This window comes from Pseudorca crassidens, chromosome 11 (genome assembly GCF_039906515.1).
Source record: "Pseudorca crassidens isolate mPseCra1 chromosome 11, mPseCra1.hap1, whole genome shotgun sequence".
Classification (NCBI taxonomy): domain Eukaryota; kingdom Metazoa; phylum Chordata; class Mammalia; order Artiodactyla; family Delphinidae; genus Pseudorca; species Pseudorca crassidens.
Genome location: NC_090306.1, coordinates 19,605,372 through 19,631,873, shown reverse-complemented (window position 1 = coordinate 19,631,873; position 26,502 = coordinate 19,605,372). Strand labels below are relative to the sequence as shown.

Below are 26,502 nucleotides of genomic sequence, written 5' to 3'. Positions count from 1 at the left end.
CCCTTCTCCTTGCAAACCAGTAACAGTTTTTGAAGGGACCATGGTCCTCAGAGCATATGTGGGGTAGCACTGCTCAGCACATATTTTAGCTGTCTTTCCAGAGAGTTGACTGTAAAATTTTCTCTTCTGCTTTTAATTAAAGTTTAGAATCAGCCTGTTGACTTTCCTCTAATAAAATTCATTCTTTCTGTACTTTATGAAATGTAGTCTATCCCTTGCCAGGTACTCATTGTTCCAGTACTCTGAAAATACACAGGATGACCAGAGCCAAGAAACAGGAAGAGGTGACAGTACTGGTCCCCACAATCAGTTCAGAGTGACTCACGCCTTTCCACCTCACACTCATCACTACCAGCTTTAGCTCAGTTCACGAACATTTTGTTGTGCCGACTTTTTATAAGATATTGTGCCGGGTGCTGGGGCTGTAAAGACGGATAGCACATGATTCTTACGCCCAAAATGCTTATGATCCTACAGGAGAGACTCTGACCAAGTTCTGTTTTTACATATGTTTAATATGCTAAATTTTGAGATATAAGTGATATAAAATAAATGTTATTAACTTGATTGTTTCTTTGTTTTTTGCGGTATGCGGGCCTCTCCCGTTGCGGAGCACAGGCTCCGGATGCGCGTGCTCAGCGTCCATGGCTCATGGGCCCAGCCGCTCCACGGCATGTGGGATCCTCCCGGACCGGGGCACGAACTCGTGTCCCCTGCATCGGCGGGCGGACCCTCAACCACTGTGCCACCAGGGAAGCCCAACTTGATTGTTTCTTGAATTTTACTACTTCTCATCTCAAATGAGTTGTAGAAATTTTTTAAAGTGTAGGTCTAGGGTATAGCACATGGCAATATAAGTTAGTTCATACAGAATTCTCGTTAATAATTTTCGTAATAAAATTATTTAAAATATTTAAAATTATGATGTAGTAGTCCTCTCAGTTTTTCTTATAGACCACATTTTCCCCATGATAGATATTAAGACTTAAAAGGACATTACGTTGGGTGTGTCATCCAGATGGAGTTATTCAAACACGATTTTAAGGCATCAAATAAAGGCAACCCATTTTCTTAGTTTGTAAGCCAAGTTGTTTTTCGTTAGCACTCATTAGAGAACGATTCTGCCTTAATAAGCCTTGTTAAACCAAACATCTTACTAAGGCAAAATTAAATATATTTATATAGTATTATTTATGTAACAAAATATGTATAAAGCCTCGTTGTTTTATTTCCGCTTTAAAAATGATCCTTCAAATCTGGTAACTTCACTCCTCTTATATCTCCTTGATGTCTTCCAGTCATTTAGTCCTTATGAGGACAATAATTTACAGCATCCTTTATACAAATAAAATATATTTATGTAAATGTTTCTTTAAAAGTTTAGTATGCTATAAAAATGGTCAACCTTTATTGGACAAATTTTTGATCACTCAGGGTTTTTATCACATATTAAGTGATTTTCTAGATTTCCTGAACATTGCTTGCTTTTTATGTTTTGTGTAACCAGAAACAGCAATCAGGTATGCAGAGTAGCTTGGTAAACTAGCACTAAGATCACCTAACTGCTTTTTAGGCTCAAGTCTCTGATATTAGAAAATATTCAATACATTAGGGCATTTGTTAAGAACTAGAGAAGCTAGACCTTTGCGGGCTTCTCTCTGACTGAGGGCCCGTCATTTGTGGGAGGCTGTCTTACACCAGTGCTCACACTCATAGAGACGATTATCATTTGGATTCGTTCAAGAGCGGTTGGACTCTATTTTTTGGTGGTTTCATCTGGAGAAGAAAACCTTAAAAGCATTCCTGTGGTTTTGTGAAATCTAAAGACAACAGATATAAATACTTAAATTTACATAGTGGTGCTTCACAAATGTAGATGGTTGAAAACACCATAGTCAGTCCTATTGCTGGGGGTTTGCTGTTGTGTTCAACCAGTGGTGTGACCTCACTGGCTCTTGCCACCTTGCACCAGCTCCTGTGAGCCTACGTGTGTGTCTCTTCCCAGCTCTGTGTTCAGTGACTTCATGGTGGGGTGGTAGCTTGAAGTCGGCCATCAGGAAGTATTTTGCCATGGAATTTGTAAATGCTACAAGTCAGGGCTTTTTTCCTCCTGGAGAGTTGATTGTTAAACATATACCAGCACAGCATTGGTTTTGGCTTTAATCTTATTATGAATGCAGATAATAGTGTATGCTGATGATATTTGCTTAGTTTTAAAAGTGATTCCCTCAGACACTTTGGAAAGGCCCTCTCTGCATGGTACTATCCTAGCAACGGGATATAAAGAGTAGTGGAAAGATGAATGTTTTTTAGTAGTCAGTACTTTGTGAGTAACTAAAGGAGGAAAATTCTTTGCAGAGGTTAAAATCAGGTAATGCTTTAAAAAAAATTATTTTGTATATTATTGGTATTATATATCGCAGAATGATGTGCCTATTATATTGGTATATGTATTAAAATAATTGACCATAGGTGATGCCATAGGTATTGTTTTAAGATTATGTTATTTTGTCATGTACATTACATATAACATTATATGTGTATAGATACATAGTAAAGCTTAATTAGTATACTATTTCTTAATTATAATAAGGCAATATACGTTTTTATTAAAGGCTCTGGCAACTGAAGTGTTTTCTGAGTGTCTCCAGGAATTGCTTTTATAGACTATGGAGGTGAAAATTCAGCATGTACACAAACTCAATTCCTGGTGTATAAATCAGAATAGATTCCAAGTACAGTGACCTTTATATTAAGAACCATTTGGGGACCTTAGAAGACATAGGCTACTGATAGAGGAGCCTTTTCATCTGGACCCAAATTCAAATAAAACATCTGGAACTTAGTGAACAATGTATCTTTGCAATTGTATGGCACCACATCCTCTACTGGCAATGTACTGCTGGCTAGGGTAGAGGGAATGATTTGTCTGTTATCAGAGGTCTCTCCTAATTAGGATTATCAGGCCTGCTACTGCTTACCACATTATGAACTAAGGTATGATCCTTTGTGAGGGAATATGATGAAAGGATGGGTAGTTACAGGCCATGCCCTCTTGATTCCCTTTAACCTTTCTGAACTACCCTTGCCTTTGTTCCACTGGGCTGTCAAACAACAGCCCGACTTCCTCTGGGTTCCTTTCACACACAGCTTTGCTTATCTGTTTGAGTGGCGTGTGTCTGATCTTTTTTTGGGGGGGGCATGTATTTACTTTTAAGATCTTCTCTTTCTTATGTAGAAAAGGCAATTAGACCCGTATCTGTTTATTTTAAACAAAATGGCTGTTAATTAGTGTGATCAAAAACCCTGCCATTGTAGACTATGGGTTCTACTTTGTAGTTGCACTAAATTGAGTACCGTTTGGTGCCAGTTGACATGCTAACAACGCAAAGTCTGGCTTTTTAGAAATTAATGAACAAACACATTTATGAGGCTTTGTTTTGTCTGGTTTACATCTATAGGCTCCGAACGCATCAGAGTTCTTATTTTTTTACTGACTAATGCTCTTGCTTATTAAAAGTGCAAAAAATTACTGAAAAACTTTTTTTTTTTTTTTTGCGGTACGTGGGCCTCTCACTGTTGTGGCCTCTCCCATTGCAGAGCACAGGCTTTGGACGCGCAGGCTCAGCGGCCATGGCTCATGGGCCCAGCCACTCCGTAGCATGTGGGATCTTCCCGGACCGGGGCACGAACCCGTGTCCCCTGCATCGGCAGGTGGACTTTCAACCACTGCACCACCAGGGAAGCCCTGAAAAACTTTTTTTGATAACTTAATATAACTGATGTGTGAAAGCTATACCATTTTAATTTAATTGGTTCATTTATGATTTTATAAGTTGGAGTACAAAGAATGCTTATTTATTCCATCAGTAACGCACACTAACATTTCTTTTTATTAAGCTGTCAACTTACCAGAATTCTAGAAACATCTTGAACTGTCAGCCCCCCTGGGCACCTGCTCCTCCACCTCTATGCCCCACATTTAACATTTAGAAGAAACAAGCAGATTCAGGTATTTATTTAATATAAACAATTTCAAGAGCACGGGTCAATCTGAGATGACTCAATCTCATACATCTTTAACATCTTCAGTGCTTTCCAATGATAGTTAATATTCAGAATAATGACCATGGGAGTATTCTAAGAGTCTCCTTTATGGAAAAATGAGATTATGTTCATGATATACTACTTCTAAGGCAGAAAACTATAACAGTGTATACTAACAATGTTTTATATTGAGGATTTAGACAAAAGTAGATTTCTAGTTAGGTAGTCAGAAAGTTAAATCAAAATAAAGTAAAATTGACCAGCATATTTCAGCTCTTTAATTGTTCTGGTTAGTTATAAAGTTTAAAATTCATAATTTATTTATCTCATTGAAGAGAAAGAATAGGATGACAAGAGTATCAGGGATCAAAAGACCCAGCTCTTCGGATGTGTGCAAACCTTTTGAATTATGGTAAGATAGGAGCACCAGTCATAACCTGGTTTTGCTAGATGTCTGAAAAAACTCGATTTAAAACTCATGCTCCAGGACTTCTCTGGTGGCGCAGTGGTTGAGAGTCCGCCTGCCGATGCAGGGAACACGGGTTCGTGCCCCGGTCCGGGAAGATCCCACATGCCGCAGAGCGGCTGGGCCCGTGAGCCATGGCCGCTGAGCCTGCGCGTCCGGAGCCTGTGCTCCGCAACGGGAGAGGCCACAACAGTGAGAGGCCCGCGTACCGCAAAAAAAAAAACACCACCAAAAAACACATGCCCCAGATCATTTGTGAAATAGCAATGAAACTTGAGTTTTGATTGACTACTTTGGGAAAAAAAATGCTTATTTGTGAATGGTAATAGATCAAAATGCCTCTCCAAAGTTATTTAGAATTAAATTTCTAATAATAATAGCTACCATTTATTTAATCTTTACAGTATTCCAGGTAGTATTCTGTGGCCAACAATTAATTAATGCTTGGATTCATTTATATATTACCGTGTTTAAATTTAACAGTAACCCTACAGACCAGGCTTTTGTATACTCATTTTCAGTTGTGGAAACTGAGGCTCTAGCAGGTTAAATATCTTGCTAAAGTTCATTCAGCAAGTAAGTGATCTGAGATTTGAACTCAGATCATTCTGACGGCAAATGCTTTCCACAACGCTGTTTCCCGATATTTCACAATAATAGATTGTTTTGTAAAGGCAAGTTTTCGTATTTTGTGAGGAAATTACATCATTACCCTGTTTTCTTTATGTTTAACTTTTCCAAAATAAAAAGAGAGAGTTCCCCCATTTCTAGTTCTCTCACTGTTTGGAATCCGTTATCAAACACCCTTACGGATGACAAGCTGTTCTTAATAGATTTAAGTGTTTCAGTGATCTTCATCACTTATCTTGGAAGGTTTCTGCCTTAATCTGTCCTCACTGTTGAACATTCTTTCTTGGTATTTAGCCTAAATTTACTTCTCTTGATTATACTCATTACTCCTAGTTACCTCCCTTATTGTGGATGTGTCAGTAATGATCTATCTTTAGCCAACTGGCCTTTGTTTACAGTCCTTCCCACAAGATTGAGGCTGATCTTGTAATGATGGTTAGAGATGATATAATATAGATGTGGGTAATTGGGCAATCAAACTCAAAGTACAGTCTAAACCTAGAATTAGTAGGAAAGTAATAAAGGGCACTCAGTGTTGGTTTTCTATATCATCTGTACTTTGGTTTGCATTTAAAGACATGTGTACTTGATGCTTTAAGCTTGCTTACTCACATTCAGTGACTTTGTATGGCTTATAGTATTAGCGTATACAAGCCTAATTAGCAGTTTAAAAGTTTATTATGTATATCTTATTGGATATGACACCAATCTTATTTTTTAAATTATTTTACAGTAAGTCAACATTTCATACAGTGTAACCTTTGATCATATTTGCTTTCTGCTTCCTGCCCTCAAGTCCTTGATTTCCATTTCCTTTTCAGTAGTAATGAGACAAATTATCAAACAAGCTCATTTGAGGAAACTCCAATTGTAATCAGTTAGCTTGATGGAGGGAAAGATTTTTGGTATGCAGCAGTCATCCTCCCCTGTGGTTACCCAGTATGGTAATTTAAAGCTTAGTTTAGTGTATCGAGCACCCACAAAGTGAGCTTTACAAAGTAAAACCAGATTTCTTCATTCCACAGAGAATGATATCTAGTCATAAGCTGCATGTGTCTAGGGATTTTTGTTTGTTTGTTTAACGTTTTCATAATGCGCTAACCTGGGGCATCACAGAGAGTGGTTTTTTATATGTTTTTGTACAGAACTGAAGGTCTAAAGATCTGAGCTGAATAAAAAGCATCACAAAGTTGTGAATCTAGAACATGCGTGCACAAGGGGGAGAAACCCAACCCAGAAATAAAGAGCCATCAGAAAGTGAAGCTGACAAGAGAAACCCTAAAATAAAAATCAGGAACCAAAGCAGAAAGAAAGGAAAGAAAGGTTAGAACAAAACTTAGGGTGGAAACAGGCCAGGCACTGTGAAGCTCAATAGAGAAATAATTCATCGTTTTTGAAAACATTGTTAAAATCCCTGAAGACCAAGAAAATAGAAGCACAGGAAGAGAAATGTGAATATTTAAAAATAAAACAGTTAAAGCTATAGATGCTAGACAAGACAGACATAATAAAGACTTCAAGACTGAGAGACTAGACGTTATAAGAAGTTATACAAAACAGTAACAGCGGGAATAGGAGGGGACTCCTGGAGAACTGTCCTGTGGGGTTGTGTTGGACTAAAGCCTTCTGACCTGAGTGCACATGGGAAATTTCTGGATTCTCTGAGGTCTAGGATCAGTCTTACACATTTCTGATATTTGGGACCAAGCCTGGGAAATCAACAAATCCCACTAGATAATCACATCTATAAAAGCTAACACTAACATAGTACTTACTGTGTTCTAAACTCTGTTCTAAATACTATATATATATATATATTTTTTTTTTTTTTTTTGCGGTACGTGGGCCTCTCACTGTTGTGGCCTCTCCCATTGCGGAGCACAGGCTCCAGATGCGCAGGCTCAGCGGCCATGGCTCACGGGCCCAGCTGCTCTGCGGCATGTGGCATCCTCCCGGACCAGGGCACGAACCTGTGTCCCCTGCATCGGCAGGTGGACTCTCAACCACTGCGCCACCAGGGAAGCCCCTAAATACTTTATATATTTTATATTAACTATCGGAATCTTCCTAATAACCTGATGAAGAAGGTATAGCATGGTGCATCCCCATTTTACAGGTGAGGAGCCAGATACCAGAGAGATTAACTTGCCTAAGTTACACAGCAAGAACATGGCAGCACCAGGCTTTGCAAGCAGGTTGGCCCAGAGCCCCTGCTCTGATTGCTGTACTGCCTTAGCCCCTTTCAGGGCCCTGGAAGCTTTATGGTGTTTTGTTCCCTTCACCTGTTCTATCCAGTCAGTCACCAAATCCTGACAACTCCAGCTTTTAAGTATCTGTACAGTGTGCTTTCTCATCCACCCATTGTCATGATCTCAATGACTCCGGTGCCCTTGACCTCCAGCATTGCCCCCTTCCAAACCTCCTGCTCACTGCATCAGGCTGACTTTTTTCTAAACTGTAAATCTGACCATAAAACTCCTTCCGTTAGAATTGTTCTGTTTCTCCATCACATCAGGGTAAACTCCAAATTCCCAATGTGGTGTAAAGGGCCATTTTCATCTGATCACGGGCCCATATTTCCCCTCATGTACCGCAACACAACTTCTGCTCCAGAAAGAGTGGATTATTTGTGGTTCCCTACACATAGCCATGGTTCTTCACCTCCTCCGGAGTGCACCTGTTGTTTCCTCTGCCCACAGTTTTCTTCCTCCTTTCATGGCCTGGCTAATGTCTGCTCATTCTTCATGATTCAGTTTAGGCAACACATCTTGCTGGAAGCCTTCCCTGGTTCTGTAGGGTGAGTTAAATCTCTGCTTCTGTTCGTTAATTGCATGCTGTGGGCAGCTCCATCGTAACACATGTGCTTAAGTGTGTTCATTGGTTTCTGTCTTCCCTGCCAAGTGGTTAACTACTCAAGTACAGGGTTCATGTGCCCAGGCTCTCACGGGGACTGACACAGAGTAGGTACTCAATTAATGTTTTCTGAATGAATGAGCAAAGAAATGAACGAAGGTATCTGACAGTATAACTACTTTTGCCTTTGGAGTTTCGGGTGAGGATTTAGTATCAGATTTAGTATCAGACCTTAATCAGACTTTAATCCCTGTGTATTTTTCTGAAATAGGGAATGAGGGCCAGCTCCTTACCTTTGCTGAGGAGACGAATAAAGGGAATGGTTTTAAATTACATATGAAGTAATTAAGTGGAGGAAGTAAGACTTTCCTGGCAGTTTTGGTAATGAGAGTGCATTTAAAAATGGTCTGAATATCTTCAGTGCACTTTAAAAATGGGATGCATGTACATTTGGCTTGTGGAAAAACCAGCACTGTGGAATATCGTAGGTTAGAGTCTCCGTCTGACCACATCACATTACCTGGGGGGCTTTAAAAAGCATACATTGCTTGGCCTTCATCCTTAAAGATTTGATTTAATGGGTTTTGTATAGGGGCCCACACGCTGTGTTTTTTGAGCATTAAATGAGATATAAAGCCCTTAGCACAATTACTAGCAGCATGTACTCATTCAGTAGTAGATGTCATTGTTATCATCAGCACCGTCACCATCAACACCATCCCCTCCATCTCTATCAATACTGTTAGCATCACCACTATTCCTAAAGTTACTTTAGAATTATCAGTGGTGCTTCATAACCTAAAGGCCTAATCGACTAGAAGGTCGGAAGTGGAATATTTTCCAAATACTTCTTATTTCATTGTTCATGTCAAATGGTTCCCTTTGAAAACACACCCACATTACTAGCCCACTTTACTAGTTGTGAGACTCGGACAAGTGATTTAAACTCTGCACCTCAGTTTCCTCATATGTAAAGTGGGGCTAGTAATATTTCCTATCTTATGGGGTTTTTATTAATACACATAAAGTAATTAGAAGAATGCTTGCATAAATAAGTTCTCAAAAAATATTAACTTTTACAAGTAGCAGTAGTAGTAAAAGGGAAAAAAAAACAAACCCAGGCTCCACATTCCAAAATGTTGAGTATCAGTACCTGTGTACTTACACCCACATACCATATAAGCAAGTATAAACACACATACATATGTTTATTTTTGCAAATACTGATGTTCCCTCATTTCCCAGGGTACAGATTCCAAATTCCATCAGAGGAAAGCCAAAGATCTAAACCTCTTATCTGAAGCAGTCCTTAGTTTGTTCACGACTACCAAGTAGGTGACCCCTCTTTGTCAGCACACTTTTAAACTGATGAAAGTTTAGATTCATTTTTAAGTTTTTATTTATTTGAAAAAATCAATAAATAAGTAAGCAAATTTAAAGAGACACATTCAATTCCAGTGGAGTGAATGAGGAGAGAAGAGTTTGTGTTTCTGGTCATGTAAGAAAAAAATAGCTGAAGAGTGTAGATTTCAGTGTTCCAAAATAAAAAATGACGCCTGACCAGGATTGGAAGCTTCAGATCAAAAGGGCAATTTTAGAAAATTGTGGTGAGTGAATGAGAGCACTAGTTTATTGAAGAAATCAATTTGCTATCTTAACCAATGGCACCAGTGCCATCCCTATAATCCCTGAAAATAGACAAACACTTTGCGGTTCACCAGTCCGTAGATCACATCTACTTCCTTCCACCTGGCAAGCTCACACCCTTTTCAAATCAGATAGTATCGCTGGAGCTTTGTGGGTTTATGAAGCCACAAGTTTATTAGTTAGATAAAATCTCTAAGCGTTGAGAAGTTTAAAACTGTGTTGTCAAACCAAATTTCAGTTATAATGGCAATTTCCGAAGAAAATATGACACACTAACTTTTAAATCTTGTCATTCTGTTTCCTTGAGAGTGTGTGATGTGTGATTATCTATGGCAGGGCTTCCTGTCTTTGTTTTCAAATTCAGCTGTACATAGAGAGTAGCAATTGAAATACTGAAACTTAGAATCTGCAATTGGTAAAACACCTCCAGTTGCCCTACATGCTTCTATGGATAAAGATGGGGCAAATGTTTTACAAAAGAAAAAAATAAGGCCTTATTTAAAAAAATTAGGTATAATTGATGTATAATATTATATTAGTTTCAGGTATACAATGTGATGATTTGGTATTTATATATATTGCGAAATGATCACCACAGTAAGTCTTGTTAACATCCATCACTATACATTGTTATACTTTTTTTCTTGTGATGAAAACATTTAAGATACACTCTCTGAGCGACTTTCAAATATGGAATACAGTATTATTAGGTATAGTCACCATGCTTTCTTTACATTACCCCCTCTGGACTTACTTATTTTATAGCTGGAAGTTTGTACCTTTTAATCCCCTTCACTCCCTCCCTGCCACTTCTAGCAACCACCAATCTGTTCTCTGTATCCATGAGCTTGTTTTTCTTTGGTTGGCTGTTTAATGTGTTTTTTGGTTTGTTTTTTAGATTCTACATATAAGTGAGATCATATGGTATTTGTCTTTCTCTATCTGACTTAATTCACTTACATAATGTCCTCAAGGTCCATCCATGTTGTCACAAATGGCAAGATTTCATTCCTCTTTAATGGCTCAGTAATAATAATATTCTCTGTCTATATCACATTTTCTTTATCCATTCATTCATATCTTGGCTACTGTGAGTAATGCTGCAGTGAACATAGGGGTGCATATATCTTTTAGTTAGTGTTTTCATTTTCTTCAGATAAATACCCAGAAGTAGAATTGCTGGATTATATGATAGTTCTATTTTAAATTTTTTGAGGAACCTGCATACTGTTCTCCACAGTGGCTGCTCCAATTTACATTCCCACCAACAGTGCAAGTGTTGCCTTTTCTCCACACCCTCTCCAGCATTTGTTATTTGTCTTTTTGATGATGGCCATTCTAACAGATGTGAGATGATATCTTGTTGTGGTTTTGATTTGCATTTCCCTAATGATTAATGATGTTGAGCACCTTTTCATGTACCTGTTGGCTGTTTGCCTTCTATGGAAAAATGTAAGTATAGCTTTAAGTGTATAATGCAGTAGTCAGAGGAGAAAACAACCTTAGGGCAGGGAGAGGTCCTCTTTAATATATTATTCTGTCTCATTGAAATGATCAAAAAGGTCTAATGCAATAAAAACTTACCAGAACTCAGTATTCAAAGGCCTAAGTAAGCCTTTTTTCTTCTATTTTAACATTTGACTTTAGGAATAGAAGCTAATCGTAAGGAAATAACCTGATACCAGGTAACAACTTTTGAAAAGCAAATTGCAGGGTATTCATTTATGTTATTATATTTTCTTTCAAATTTTAAACATGGAATTGCTAAATGAGAATTAATTTTGACTATGAACTATAGGTATAGAGTTAGGAAAATGGAAGTTTCCAATTAATCCCAGGCTTACTATATTACCAAAATGTAAATATGGGTATTTAGCTATATTCTTACTGTTACTCTCTGTGAAAGAGTGACAATAAGTCTTCCCAATATAATAACATGATGATATATAAGCCTGTATATTGTTGGATACTCTCCAGAGCTCTTCCAAATGTTAATATGTGCTCAGGTAATCCTATGAGGTAAGAAGCAATAGAATAAGCTTCATTTTACAGTTGAGGATATTGGCAAGAGAGAGGTCAAAGATGTAACCCCAAATGTTATTAATTAATAACTGAGCTGGCAGTAGAGTCTCCAAGAGCAGGGAATATGCTAGTATATTAAACTGAAGTACAATTTTATGGGGTTGATAATATTAAACAAAATAGGTTTGTGGTTATTGTGAACCTTAAAACATTGGTGCCACGTGGGAGAACGATGTCTCAACAAACAACAGGTTTTTATTTTGCTTGACAGTCATCACTGCCAGAATAAGTGTTCAATGAAGGTTAGGTCTTATTGTTACTGTTACATAGATTGTGAAAAATTACTAGACATACCACTCAAACCAAAGTAAATTAATGCTCCTGCAAAAAGATGCTAAATTATGATATATTTATGGTAAAGGACTATTGTTATCTCAAGTAAGCGACATTGTTGCTCTTTTCACCACCATTCAGAAAGTAGGAATTTCTCACTTGAAATTAATTAATTAGTGTGAATTGCTGTCTTAATAGGGATAGACTGTAATGACCCATGGTCTTATGCATTTGAGCAAAAGCTGTCACTTCACATCAAATTGCCATCCTCCTATTTCTCTTACCTAAGGTATAAATCTGCGGACATCTTCCGTACGGCACAGTGACAGCATCGCAAGCAAACGCCAGATTCAGTGTGTTCGAAACAAGAATCATAGAGGCCACTTTTATGGCTTAAATGACCAGCTTAGAGCATGTTAGACTTAGTGCAGTGTGTCTTTCTGCAAAATAATGTTTTTGGTTGTACAGCTGGTACAGTGAATTCAGTACGTATCACTGGGCCAATCTGGTGTACTTAGATGTTTCTCCTTATCCTTTCTTTTGTAAATGTATTGTCATTTGGTAGAGGGAACCCAAATCTCAAGACAAGCATATACAGATACCTGAACATTCATGGTTTCTCAAGAGAGCAAGTCTCTAATGATTTTTCAATTATAGGGCAAGTGTGTTTGGTGATACCAATTTACTCTCTCCAACAAAATGTGACCTATAACAGGAAACCAATTCCAAGTTACCCAGGTCAGTTTGGACTGGCCACACGACACAGAAAATTATCTAGGGGCATACAGGGATGAGTTGATGAATCTTCTGGAAGCATCTGTGAGGAGGAAACCACCATGAAGAGCTGTTACCACTGCTGTTCTCCTGCTGGTACCACTACAGCGCTGCTTTCTCACGAATCCATCTGCTCTTAACATAGCCTGAAAAAGGAGGGGGAAATGCATCTCTGAGGGAGTGCTTGAGAAAAGAAAATGGAATAGTCAGGGGTAGCCCCGTGCAGATTATTCCTCATGATGTGAAAATGCTTTTACAAGGAACAGGGAGACTTCTGAACTGAGTAAGTCCAAGTAAAAACAGATCTGGAAAACATTGCTGTTTGAACCTAATCCACTTAACTTGGTCTGTCTTTAAGTTGCCCACTTAGAGTTCAGTCTTTCAGAAGTTGAGCACCCCTGTCACCGAGTAGTGGTCAGATTAATTGTGCTATCCTGCTTGCTTGCTGGCTGAAGTCTTTTTTGTTACTTCTAATGTAAGCTTTTAGAAAGCTACAAAGTACAGTGACAGACACTATCATATTCAATTGGACATGCTTTCTGCAGATTTGTTAAGGATTTACTTTACACATTTGTAACATTTAGTTGCCATGGAGATGACCCCAGTGGTAAGAGGAACAGCCTTTAGGTTGGACCTCAGATTTTCCTTTCATTTCCATTTAATTTGATTTGACTGCAAAATGTCACTTCCATTGCATTGATTAAGCTTCATTGCTGCCACCAGCCCTGTTAGAAGGGTGAAAGGGCAGGCCAGCTGCTGTCATTTTGCACCCCTACCCTTTTCTGATATCAATACAGATAGGCTTTTGAGATGAGAAACTCCTTCGCTACATTGATGCAGACACAATTTCTCTTGCTCACTTCATGAAATATAATAAAACTAAAATTGTGCTCAGAAATCTTTATTCACTCAAAAGCACACTTTTTGTAACCTCAATTTTTCTGTTTGAGCTCCATGTTCCTGTAAGGTATGATATATAGTGTATGAAAACTAAAAGTTACTATGTCTTAGGTTTCCCTTAAAATTTTTTTAAACTCAGCAGTTGGCTACTCTCTTGAAATAGTTCTTTTATAGTTCACATGAATTAGAAATAAGTTACAAAGTGAAATTACATATACAAATATAAAACATTAATTCTTGCTCATAGGGATTGGAAGCGCCATCCTTAGGTATTAATCAAGGCAGATTGGAAGCAAAATGATGCTGTAGACACAGTTTTTCTATGGTGCACCCTGTATTGCTTCTGTCTGCTTCTTTCTCTGTTCCCTCCCTTGGCTTATAATGAATGCTTCAGTAACCCAGAATTCATTCATCTCTCCTTTTAGGTAAAAAAAACCCCCAATTTGGTAAATTAATTCAACACTAAGATTTGAGAAAATAAATGCGTTAGGGAGTATAGCATTTATATTTAACCGGAGAAGCAGAGGACATTATTTAACACAAAAAGCTTACTGCTAATAGGAGAACACCAGTCCCAAGTGGGGAAGACAATTTGACAGGAAGCCTTCCGGACACTTTTCAAACCATAGCACCTAGATTTCAGCCTCAAAGTGGATACTCGGTTCTGTTGTGTTTAGGAGTTTACTTTATTGGGCTTCTTTAAATGTACCATCATTTGGGAAAAAGCACTCAGTTGCTTGATGGAACATATACAGGAAACCTGTGAATTTATGGCTGAAAACATACACGTCAGTGATCACGAAAGATATGCCAGCACTTTGAGGGCAGAGCACCTTGACTGGGGCTTAATAATTTCATGTTTCTGTAAGAAGGGTAGCTTTATTGACTAGGAATGGGATTGGGGGGGAAAGGAAGCAATCTTGCTATTTAGATATTGATTCCTTGGTTTGTGGGGTTATGGCTAGGATCAGGTCTGCTGTCCTTTGGGAACTGATACCAGCATTCCATCCAGGGGCCCTTTGGATGGGTCATATGATTTCTGTTGGAAGTCCAAAGGGATGTGCATTGGGAGAGTACTGATGATTTCCTTTTTGGTCCCTGCTATAATAACTGCACTTAACCAGACAAGTTTTGCTCTGTTGGAATATTCTAGAATTCTGGTTAATAATATAGTGAAAGGCATAAGTGTGGTTCCCTTTAGTTGTTATCGCGAAATGATTCAGAGTAGTGTCTGTCGGACTGTAATGTGCATGTGAATCATCTGGATATCTTGTTAAAATGCACGTTCTGATTCAGAAGGCCTAGGGTGGGGCCTGAGATTCTCTGTGTCTAACAAATTACCAGCTGAGCCTGATGTTGCTGGTTCCCAGACCATACTTTGTATAGTAGGGACTTAGGGCAAGTTCTTGATCTTGGCAGCACATTGAAATCACCTGGGAAGATTAAAAAACCTCTCTGCCTGGGTCCCATTAGACCCTCAGAGATTAGCACTTAATTGAGTAGAGTGTGGCTAGGTAGGATTTTTAAAAGCTCTCTAGGTGATTTTGATGTTCAGCAAAGGTTGAATATCGCTGGTTAGGTAACAGACCTGTGAAGATGGGGAAAAAATATACGTAGATGATAATGTTACAAATGATATTTTCAAAACCCTCCTTAGGGTTTTTAGTTTTGCTATTAGTCTGGAGACAACGTTGAAACAAATATGTAAATAAAAACAAATTTGTCATTCCGTTCATTAATTGCAAATACAAGTCCACAGATGAGCATTTAGCAATATTATCTTCAGCAATTTCTTCTTTTGAGAGTAATTTAGGTTAGGTTGCCAGATTTAGCAAGTAAATATACAGACTCTGAGGCCCCATCCCAGGCCTGCTGCATCAGAACCTGCATTTTAAAAAGATACTCAGATGATTCATATGCACACTACAAATATTGCATGGGACACACTTAAAAAAATTGTTGTTTATTTGAAATTCGAATTTTTTTCGGTGTCTTGTATTTTATCTCACACCCCTATCTAGGAAGGAATTAACATTTATTTCATTACAGAATAAAAATGGAAAGTGGTATTCTGAGTTTAGAGAACACTTTTAATATCTTAGCTCTCATTTCACCTCATCTTCCTGTGTCTGTAAAGCCTCCTGATTTTTAAGCCTAACAGAAAATAAAACCAGCTGATAGACCTCAAGATGTCATGCTGTGTTGGAAACAAATAAGATGTATTGTTCTGTGTTGCAAGAATGAGAGACGGCTGTATCACTTTTAGGGTAATAGTTTACATTACAAAATTTTTTTTTCTTAAGTTTATTTAAAAATTGTCACATATTTAAAATTCCTTTTATTTATGGAATTCAGAAGCCACCTTATTATAACTAAAGTGTAATAATTGGTTATGCTCATAAAACTACAAATACTAGAATTCCGCAGAAAGAGAATTATCCAAAGGCTTATCTTACTATGATCCCACAAGGCTAAAAATGCTGTGTCTATGTACACAAAGAAGAAATACTAATCTTTTAAAAAATTACTTAGATTAACTAAAATGTCAAAGTCGAGCACTGGTAAAAACAATATCCATTGTTATAAACTCACATTTAACAGGTTCCTATTGACTAGCAGTCTCCAATGAATCACAGATATTGAAAAAAATAGGCTATAAAAGTATAATTACAAAAATTAATTTTCAGGTTGAGGTAAAAAATACATCATTGGCATTATTAGATATTTCTTTTAACCGTCTCCCCTTTTGGAGTCTTTGTCACATATCTGGTGCTCTATTAAGAAGATATTCATATGCTGGTATTGAATAGAGCGATTTGTGCTTTAAAATGTAGTGTTGAGAACTCTACTTGGAATGTGTGGCCGTATATAAGATTGAGCTTTAATAGTGTTATATTTCAATCTATAAATAACTTTTGCTTCCTGTCTGACATTAAAACAATGTATGGCATTTGGCAAAAAGTAAACTGCCTAATGATTTAAGTGCCTAGTTAAGGGATGTCACTGTAAATTTTTTAAACTGGTGAAAACACTAAGAATGTGTCTTAGCTTTATTGATCCTTCAAAATAAATGATTTATTTTGGCACTCTGAAATCATAAATGCTAATCAACATTCTGAAAAGTGTGGCATTGTTGATCTTTATTTATGGTGAGTCAAGTTAACAAGTATATTGTGTTGTGAAGCTCTACTTAATTAGTGAGAATCAGGAAGGCAAATGATAATGAAGGCCTCACACTTACAAACATGGTGAACCAAGGGAGGACAGACCTTGTTTATTTGTAATCTTTGTAGTCTTGGTGAAGGGACACATCACTTCATAGTCAAATCTCACATGACCTAACTGGACCTCCTTTTAGGAGGTTCTTTCACTTGTAAAATGAGAAAAGGAATATTCCGCCATTGCATTGTGAAGCTTAGTAAAGTAACATGTAAAGCTCCTAGAATGGTGCTGGTAGATATTTGGGAAGAAGTTAGTTTCCACCTCTATTACCCTGATCCCCTAAATCCCTCTAACTCATTGGGGACATTCTCCTTCTTTGGTAGAGTTTCTAGAAATATAATATGGCATGTTGGATGCTGAAAAGAGATAGACTATTAACTGTTCTTTGGCCAGATTTAAGCTCAGATGTGATATTCTTTTTTTTTAATTAATTAATTTTTATATCTATTTTTGGCTGTGTTGGGTCTTGTTTCTGTGCGAGGGCTTTCTCTAGTTGCGGCAAGCGGGGGCCACTCTTCATTGCGGTGCGCGGGCCTCTCACTATCGCGGCCTCTCTTTTTGCGGAGCATAGGCTCCGGACGTGCAGGCTCAGTAGTTGTGGCTCACGGGCCTAGTTGCTCCGCGGCATGTGGGATCTTCCTAGACCAGGGCTCGAACCCGTGTCCCCTGCATTGGCAGGCAGATTCTCCACCATTGCGCCACCAGGGAAGCCCCAGATGTGATATTCTTAGGTGAAGTCTAGTTAAAGTCTGTTGAGGAAAACAGTTTTTAATAAAAAAAAGAACACCCACTTGTAAATCAAAAGATAGAGCATCTGGTCCTGGGACTAACTGGACATTTGATTCAATGCAAATTATTTAATTATTCTTGGCTGAAGTTTCTTTACTTTTACAAAAGAAGTAGAGTTGAACTGTAATATTTCTTTGTTGCCCTCCTTGCTCCTTTTATAATGTTTCTTGGTTTGGTTTTCCTGAGGTGCTGGGTCAGAGATTGGGAGTGTGGTCAGTATCAACACTGTCTACGGAAAAAAAATGCACAACCTAAAAGTTAAGAGTTATGTTTTATTTGGTGGACAAAACTGAGGCCTTAAGCGCAGGACACAGCATCTCAGATAGCTCTGAGAAACTGTTCCGAAGAGGCAAGGCGGGGAGCCAGGATATGTAGGAGTTTTTGCAACAAAGACCAGGTAGTTGGAACATCAAAAGACTACTGTTAATTAAGGAAAACCAGATATCTCAAATTAAGGAATTTAGCACTTCTCTCTGTATGGGAAGATGCAGGAGTCTAGGCTCACTGAAATCATTCCTTTGATATGCACCTCAGCTATCTGGGGCCAGTATCCTATGCTTCTCATCCTGAGTCTCCTTAGGGCGCACCATCGGGGGTGGCTGCAGCAGTTGACTGCTAAGTGAGGGGGGCATCTTGCCTCCATCCTGAGTTCCCTCAGGGCTCACCATCAGGGCGGCTGTAATGTGACGGCTTGAAGGCTGCAACATCCTTTGTTTAGTGATATGACAGGTGGCATTTTTAGTTCACAATACCTACGAGGGAGTGAAGGCCCCAGGAGTAGGCAGAGTGAGCAGTTGGACTGAGATACACAGGAGCTCAGGCCTCAGCCTGTCCCGCAGCGGGGGCTTGGGCGCTGTGTGGCCCTTCAGAGTTGTTCTCAACTGAGGCAAGAGTGCTAGGCCTCTGTCCTCTCAGACCCTTTCTTGGGGCACAACTTTGGGCAAGGCAGCCCCGCTTCTTCTTCTGGGGGGGGGGCAGGTCCTGAAGAAGAATCACTTGGTAGTTAGCAGCAGGCAGACCTCCTGGCAGCTAGATTGAGTCCCTCCGTCCTGGAGGGGGATCTGACCCAGCCTCTACTACCTGAGGTTAGATTGGTTTCCTATCATTCCAGGACTCAGATCCAGCAGAATACCAGTCTTTATTGGAGTGCTGTCTTTTTCAGAGATGTTTTGGGGAATGTGCTAAGATTTAGAATCTCTGGGTGTACTTGAGAGTGTTATTTTGAGCGTAGGCTCCACTTATGCATTTTCTGAAGTGAAATTAAACAAAATTTCACTCTGATGTGAAATCTTTGCTGAACTTTGCAGAAGGATAGACTTTTTGTACTATTTCTAAGGGATCTCTCTCATACAAATCTCTCCAAAGGCACCCACATAAAACAGCATTGGCTTTTGCAGTTTCATTTGTAGTTATGACCAACACAAAAAATGCTCAGGTACAGTATGAGACATTTTAAAAATGATAATAGATAGTCTTACAAGTCACTGAGAAAATCAGCCTACTTTGGAACTTTTTGATTCTATTCAGGTTTTGTTTCAGTTTTGAATAGGAGAACTCTTCCTGTCGCAAAACTCTTCACCTGTCTTTAATTAGCTGATCATTTTTCAAGTTTTAGGATCGTATATTTTACAGATGTGCTGTGGATTAGCCCTCTGGATAGAGACCCTGCAGTGAAGGTATTTTTATGTTAGTTGAAACAGAGGGGGCTGAATGGATAAGACCATCAAGAAGATAAAGCTAACTTTATCTATTATCTAAAGCAGTTCAGTGTATTGAAATATACCAACGCATTCTTGCGGTGGTCTTATTTGGTGGAATAGATAAAGTGTGAACTTCTGTATCCCCTTAGTTGGCCTGAAAATGGGATGTCAAACAGCATATAATCATCTTTCTTGTTTAAAAAAAAGAGAGTGAGAGAAAGCGATTTCTATTTGTGTCAGATTTTAGATGTCTTAATATTCTTTCCTGTCTAATTTTGCAGGAAGTGATAATAGAGTTCCTGTCAAATTAGAGGCTGCAGACTTTTAACCTATGTCGTGAAAAAAACATTAGTTATTATTACCATAAACATAATTCAAATAAAAATTTAGTTGTGTTACCATTATGTTGAAGGGTGCATTCCAAGCATATAATTTTACTCATTATAGACATTAAAAATTCAGAATGACAGTATGTTGGAGAAGAAATTTTAAAAATACATGAAGGGTTTTGAATTGTCTTTTGCTTCCAAAGATGCAGTAAATTTGTAACTGGAAAAATTAGAATGAAAGTGATTCCCATAAAAAATTGTGTAGCTCTGTTCCTATGGAACACAAAATTAGTTTCTAAAATACCATAGCCAGTTACATGTTTGTAATTTTGAGGCAGAGGTCAAAGCGGATAGTGTCGAGTAAGGGAAAAAAGAGAGATAAGAAAGAAGCAAGTGGAAATCTCACACTGTGTCCAACTCCATGGAAAGAGCTACAAGCAAGTGATATTTCTGATTTTGATGAAATAACAGTTGAATCTGTTTTATTATTCACCTGAGAATTATTTGCTTGAGTTAGATTGCTAAATGTGAAAATGACACTGGATCAATCTTTAGAATTTTTCAAGGCTTTCTTGAAAGTCTTGACAATTTTGACTCTCTCATCATTACATTTTCCAAGTGCTGGTAGACAGAGTACATTTTTTCAGTAGTTCAGGTATATGCATGGACTATCTAAGCAGATGTGTTCTTGGTATGAAGGGGTATTTTCTCAGCCAAATTAATAAAACAAGAGAACGCATGAGAAAACAAAGAGCTTAACTCTAGAGAAGTCCTCTCTAACGCTTTTAGCAGTGTTATCAAATTGGGTCACAGATAATTAGATTAATTTGACTACCCTATGGTTTTATTTGCAGAAATGTAATGTGGCAACTCTCTTTGCTCTTGGATATCTATAGGATACAAGAAAATGGAAACACTCGGCTTTCAAAAATGAGAGAGCTATTATGTCATGCTCAGAGATGTAGACGCTGATAGATTATCAACACCTGAAGCCACTCTATTAAAGCATGCTTTGGTGCTGCAAGCAAAAGTCACAGAAAAGTGGCTCATGGTTCGCCATCTAAGCTTGCTACCATTTGGTTTCCTTTAATTGGCTATCATGTCCATTTACCAGAAATTGGCTCTATTTTCTAGATGCTGGATGTAGGAGTGATTTACTTGTGTGAGTGTGATGAGGATTCCACCTGTAAGACTATAGTTTCAAACATAATTTCCTTAGAAAAATGACCAACCACGTGTATCTGAATATGTGTACTGCAAAGGAATCACAAAACCTAGAACCTGAGCGGCTTTTCAAAGAATCTGACTTTTCCTAAAGACAGTATTGGAGTAGAAGGGTCATGAAAGCCTCTGGGTGGGCCCTGGTCTGTAAGGTATTATTAAGGACAATTTAAGGATAGTATCAAAGGAATTGAAAAATAAATAGCACAGCACAATGCTTGGTGTAGGTATTTTACCTAATATATGCATAACTTATAAACCCACATCTTAATACCACTCTGAGTAGATTGCTTTCATGTTTAGAGCATAGCCACTTAAGCATGTACTTTTGCTCAACTTCTTAAGAAATCAGTTAGGCTTTTTTTTTTAAGAAAAATATTCCAGCATTTAACTTTGCTTTTCTGAACTAACAGGCATTTTTGGTTATCTAATTACTTTAACCATGTATTTCCTGAAATGTGGTTGTCTACTAATGGTTTTAACCACAAATACAGATGCTCTAATTTCTGTTCTTTTATAGGTCTTTTTGAATGAGGTCCACTGCTATGATCAGGAGGAAGGTTCATGTAAATCTAGAATAAATATTTTAAAAGTATAAGAAGTGAGTACTTCAAATGTAAAGGAAAATAAATGTAACATTTTTTTCTGAAACAAGTGTAGCAAGGATTTTAAGACTTTCTGTTTAATTACTTTGCATTGAAGCCATCTGGTTTGGTAACTTTCATGACCTTATATTCCCTGAATGTTCTCATAAATCAAAGGAAGAATATGCTCAATTCTAACAATAGTCCTGGGGAAAATTCCATATTTGAAAACAAAAGAAAGAAACATAGAAACAAGGTTGCCTTGGGAATTTTGAGGTCCTGGGTAAGGTTAATTGGGAGGGCATAAATTCTTTATCCTCAGATTTTTCTTTTCCTTTCTCTTCTCTCCCCCTAAGCTTTCCTGCCCTCTAACCCATCAATTTCTCTTGCCGCTTGGGCCTTCACACTTCAACATTGAACTTGGAAATATAAATATATTATAACAGACAAGAGGATGGCCTTGATGATCTGTTAAAGTTCCTTTTAGTGCTCTATTTTAAATTCTGAAGATTTCATAGAAACTTGAGGGTGAAATGGCCCTCTCGAGGTCATCAGTGCAGCTCCCTCTGTGTAAGAATGCCTCCCACCTTCTGCGAGTTGGTGTTAAGAGTCCCAAGGAACCTCTTCTTTCTCTGGACTTCTCTGGCACTGTGGACTATCTCACTGACCAAGTTGGGAAATGAAGCGCATATCAGATTGGAGAATTTTAAAAACTATACATTTGACTTTCTTCGTAACCTAGATGTTTTCTGTTTTGTTTTTTTTTTTTTTTAATTTTGGCCGTACCTCCTGTGGCATGTGGGATTTTAGGTCCCCAGCCAGGGATCGAACCTGCACCACCTGCATTGGAAGACGGAGTCTTAACCACTGGACCGCCGGAGGGAAGTCCCCCTAACCTAGAGTTCTAATGTATAAATCATTGCTTTAGTGAGCCACTCTTTTGAAAGAGATCTATGTTAAATGTCTAGGTATTATTTTGAGGGGGAGTGGGGCTTCCGGTGGATGAGAATTTTAGGAAGTCAGAATCCACTGAGAGCAGGCAATTTAATAAACATTAATTGAGGACTTCTGTTGAGACATTTGCAGACTTGGATGCCTCAGAGGACAAGGCTAATAACGTAAATCTATGGATTGAGCCTTATATAAGGCAATAGGGATGGTGCAGTCAAGACCTGTGCTAGCCCGAAGCAGTCAAGACCTGTGCTAGCCAATCATAACAGGTGTTTGGGCCACATCCTGCCTCAAGCATTCAGTTGGCACACCCTTAAGTCTCTTTGCATGATATCTGCTGGATCTTGTGGGAGATTCACAAGTGAACACCTATGATTGCTGACCTCACAGAGGAACAAGAGTAATAAAAATCATTATTCTAATGACAGCAACCATTATAGAGTGGCTGCTGGGTCCCAGGCACCATGCCACTGTTATTCAGTCCTTATACTAATCCCGGGCGGTGATCATATTCAACTTTATTTTAAAGATGGGTAAGTGGAGGCCCGTTGAAGATCAGTTACTTGCTCATGGTCTCTCTTCTAATAGATGTTGGAGCCTAGGTTAAAATTGAAATCCTTCGACTTGTTAACTTCCAAAACCCATTACTATTCAGGTGTATCTCAAGCTATCTTCTGTGAGATGTTAATAGATACATTTCTTAAAAAAAGGACAATCGATTCTATAGTCAAATAATGGAGAACAAAATTTTTTTTTTTTATTTTATTTTTTTTCTTTTGCGGTACGCGGGCCTCTCACTGTTGTGGCCTCTCCCGTTGCGGAGCACAGGCTCCAGACGCGCAGGTTCAGCGGCCATGGCTCATGGGCTCAGCCGCTCCGCGGCATGTGGGATCTTCCCGGACCGGGGCACGAACCCGTGTCCCCTGCATCGGCAGGCGGACTCTCAACCACTGCGCCACCAGGGAAGCCCTGGAGAACAAAATTTGAGTTACAGAAAGTTAAACCTCAGACATTACTTACTTTTTTCGTAGTCTTTAATATTACTGTGTATTGTGAATCCCCCGAAGTGGGTATATTTTACAGTGTTTCCCAAGCTAATGGGAACTTTACAGATTATCTCGAGCCCTAGTGTTCTACAGAACAAACTTTGGGAAATTCTTATCTATAACACCCAGACCCCTCACTGAGATAAGAGTTGTCATTAAGGCGTAAAGTAATTTGGGGGTGCAAAGATATCAATTTGCAATCAGAGAATGCATCAAAGGGAAGGTAGCATTTGGGATTGAGTCTTAAAAGTGGATAATATTTTCACAGATGATAATATTTACATAGCTGATATTGAGGGTTAGAAAATATTCCAGGAGAAATTATTTCAGTCAGAGGGAACAGTGCAAACGTACACATAGAGACAGGAATATGCGGTGGTGTATTTGGGGAATGCAGAAGACAAGTGTCATTTTGGTGTTTATCATGTCTTAATCTTATTGTTAATTATATTTCAGAATATTGGTCTTATTTCTCCAAGTATTAGAAAAGCTCACTTTCAGATTTCAAGTCAGATGACAGAGGATGTTATCTTCACTCATATGATTAAAATTATTAATTCACTGAGCAACTATTTACTGGCTGCTTATTAATATATTCCAGGCCCTGTTTTGGGTGCCTAGGCTACAGCTGTAAATAAGGTATACAGGGTTCCTGTTCTCAGACAATGCGCAGACAAAAGCAATATAAACGTAAACATGGCAACAAGAAAATGTCAACTGGTGATAAGTGCTATGCAGAGAGATAAAATAGGCTGGGGTGATAAAGAGTGCATTAATGGCTGTTTTAGAAGAGCAAGAAGGAGCCAGACATTTGAAGATCATGGGGAAAACATATTAGGCAGAAAGAACAGCTGGTACAATATATCCCTAAGGGAGCAACGAACTTGAGCTTATTGGGGAATAGAGACGAGGCTAATGTGGTTGCAGCATTGGCAAGGAGGAAAGTGGTAAGAAGAGTTCAGAGGGATTGATAAGAACCAGACCACAGATTAAAGAGTTAGAATTTTTTCTAAGTGGGTTGGTTAACTATTGGCGATACGAAAGAAAGGGCCTTAAAAAAACAAAACAAACAAAAAAACGCCCCAGAAAACGGGCACTCTTCCGGCGGTCCAGTGGTTAAGACTGCGCACTTCCAGTGCTTCCACTGCAGGGGGCGCGGGTTCAATCCCATTTTGGGGAACTAAGATCCCACAGGCTGTGTGGCACGGCCAAAAAAAAAAAAAAATGGTGGGGGGTGCTTAACCAAGTGTGTGTGGTGTGTGTGTGTGTGTGTATGTTTGTGTACATGTAATCTCTCTGACTGCTTTGTGGAGAGTAAATTGCAAGGAGAAAGAGTAGAAGTGGGTGGGGAGGGCAGTTAGGAAGTGATTGCAGTAGTCTAGGAAGGACTAGCTTGGATTAGGGGAGGTAGTGGTGATGGAGAGTAGACATTTTTACATACAGATTTTAAAGGATGTGCTAATGAAATTGATGTAGGGGGTAGATGGAAGGAAATTAGGTGCAGGTTGGTGGTATTTGCTAATGAGGAAGACTGAGGGAGATGCAGGTCTGGGTGGAAAATCAGAAGTTTTATTTTGGACACATTCAGTTGGAAATGCCTATTAGACATTCAAGTGGAGGGGTCAGATAAGTAATTGAATAGGTGAGTCTTGATTTCAAGAGTGAGAGGTCTGTGCTAGAGATATAGGGATATATTATTCCACATTCTTCCATTAACAGAGTTGAGAAGGTCTACCCAGTTAAAATGCCGTTTAAAAGGTAAAAAAAACAACAAATACATAAATAAAATTATTTGTTTATAAAAAGTTAAAAGTCAATGCAGTATGTAAATTACTATAGTGTAGCATGGATTTGGGGCACAGCCAGTTTTCTCATCATTTATTAAGTACCAGTAGAAAAGCAGGAGAACATTAAATTTTAGTATGTAATACCTGGAAGGTCTCCTGGAATTCAAATACCAGTCTCCTCTGCAATGTACTGGACAGTGTCTTTCCACCAGAGGCCTTATTGCACAGTACTGGAATGGCACTCTGTTGCCTCCCAGGGTGGGTGATTCTAGGTTTATAATAGGTTCTTCCTTTTCTTCAGTAGATAATTTCCCACTTGTAATCTTCCCTCCATTTTTACCAAATGCTACAAATTGAGACTTAGAGGACGGTCAGATCTTCACTCTTTATAACAGCCCCTTCTATATTTTGAGATAGTTGCGTCTTTCGTGTTTTCTAGGTTAAGCATCTCCTGTACACCGAGTTGCTTTTCAAGTGGCATGACTTTAATCTCTCTGCCTGTTCTGGTTACTCTTGTTTCCAGAGCGTTTTTTCTGCATCTCTCTCCAAGCATGGCACCTGGCATTCCTGCGTTTCGCTAAGTACGATGGCTATGTTCCAACAAGACTGAATGGAGATAGCTTTGGCTTTCATTTTCGGGAACCCTACTTCTGTTGATGGGAACCAATCCAAGGCCCCTATGCTTTTTTCTTTTTTAAATAAAATAAACTTTTATTTTTACAATAGTTTCAGATTGTAAAGTTGAAAGAGAGTGCAGCATTCCCATGTTCTCTTTAACCAGTTTCTCCTATTGTTAACATTTTATATTATTGTGACATGTTCAGCACAACTGATAAACCAGCGTTGGTACGCTGCTTTTAACTAAACTCTGTACTTCATTTGGATTTCCTTAGTTTCTAGGGAAAATATACTTTTTCTGTTCTGGGATCCCATCCAGGATACACATTACATTTGGTTGTCATGTTTCATTAGCTTCTGAATTGTAACAGCTTCTCAGATTTTCCTTGCTTTCTGTGACCTTGACTGTTAAGTATTTTGTAGAATGTCCCTCAATTTGTGTTTTTCTGATATTTTTCTTATGGTTGGACTGGGGTTATGGGTTTTGGGGAAGAAGATCCTAACGGTGGAGTGCCATTCTCATCATACCATGTCAAGGGCACATGCTGTCAACCTGACTTATCACTGATGACACTGACCTTGA

At 38.6% G+C, this 26,502-nt stretch overlaps 1 protein-coding gene across 3 annotated transcripts in view; it reads left to right on the top strand.

Moving 5' to 3' along the window:
- The window catches only part of SOX5 (SRY-box transcription factor 5), a 991,426-nt gene that overhangs the window by 75,872 nt on the left and 889,052 nt on the right, over positions 1-26,502 (top strand). The gene's annotated exons all lie outside the window — the stretch shown is intronic.